The sequence below is a fragment of the Theobroma umbraticum genome, unplaced genomic scaffold (assembly GCF_002168275.2).
Source record: "Theobroma umbraticum cultivar Fairchild unplaced genomic scaffold, ASM216827v3 scaffold_56.0, whole genome shotgun sequence".
NCBI classification, from domain to species: domain Eukaryota; kingdom Viridiplantae; phylum Streptophyta; class Magnoliopsida; order Malvales; family Malvaceae; genus Theobroma; species Theobroma umbraticum.
The window spans coordinates 1,159,937-1,161,331 of NW_018397256.1; the positions used below are offsets into that span (position 1 = coordinate 1,159,937).

General features: G+C 35.1%; 1 non-coding gene across 1 annotated transcript; it reads right to left on the minus strand.

The window, feature by feature from the left end:
- Positions 1-601: 601 nt before the first annotated feature.
- Positions 602-708, minus strand: LOC149527494 (small nucleolar RNA R71). The gene has a single exon (XR_016350946.1). It is a non-coding gene; the product is annotated as a small nucleolar RNA R71 (small nucleolar RNA).
- Between the last annotated feature and the right edge of the window lie 687 nt (positions 709-1,395).

The window sequence follows — 1,395 nt, forward strand, 5'->3', positions numbered from 1 at the left end:
TACTTTAAATTTTATTTTTCTTGTTTTAATATGAGATTTTGTTTGCTTGTAGATAGCTTTGATCATTGTATGCAAAGAAGAAACAATTTGAATCTTGCTCCTTTTGATCTTGAGATAAAAGGAACTTTTAGAAGACGTCGAAGGGAAAATTTGCAAGTTGCAGCTTTAAATCAGACAATGGCTAAGGATAACAACAACAATGGCAATAATGCCATTAATCTGGTTCCCAAATCAAATAGAGCACTACGGAATTGTCATGTTCCTCTTTTGCAAGGTTTGCACCAAAAGATTAAGAGACCTTCCATCAATGCAAATAATTTCGAAATTAAACCAACTTACATTGAGATGATTCAATCTTCAGTCCAGTTTGGTGGGTTACCCAGTGATGATCCTAATCCTCATTTGGTAAATTTCTTGGAGATTTGCGATACCTTTAAATACAATGGAGTAATTGATGATGCTATTAGATTGAGACTGTTCTCGTTTTCTCTGATGGATAAAGCAAAGAGTTGGCTTAATTCATGCCCAATGGGTCTATCACTACATAGGAAGACTTGGCTCAAAAGTTTCTTGCAAATTTTTTTCACTTGCCAAGATTGTAAAGATGAGGAACTATATCACCTCATTCACATAATTTGATGGTAAGCCCTTGTATGAAGCTTGGGAGAGGTTTAAAGAACTATTAAGAAAATGTCCACATCATGGGATTCCTAATTGGTTGCAAATTCAGACATTCTAAAATGTACTGGTTGGGTTAATAAAAACCACAATTGATGTAACTACTAGTGCGGCATTAATAAGTAAGAATGTCGCAGATGCTTATAATCTGTTGGAAGAGATGGCCTCAAATAATTACCAATGGCCTACAGAAAGGTTAGGGCTTAAAAAAGTTGTTAGAGCTTATGAAATTGATGTACTTGGTACCTTAATTGCTCAAGTAGCTACGCAAGTAGCTGCACTATCCAAAAAGTTTGACACATTTAGAGTTCATGTAGTTTAAAATTCATTTATAGCTTGTGAAATGTGTGGATATGGCCATTCGAATGATCATTGTCCTTACAATTCTAAATCAATCCAATTTATGGGGAACTTCAACAAGCAACAGAATAACCCATATTCCAATACTTATAATCCTACTTAGAGAAACCACCTCAACTTTTCATGGAACAACAATGCAAGGCCTTCCAATCTAAAACCCATCATGCCTCTTGGTTTTCAACAACAAGCGAGACCATCAATTCCTAAAAAGAAGTCCCAAGTGGAAGAACTTTTCTTGTAATATATATCAAAGACTGATGCTATAATTCAAAGTCAAAGAGCTTCATTGAGAAATCTTGAGACCCAAGTGGAACAGGTTGCAAATTCATCAACAATAGACCTTAAGGTTCCTTACCT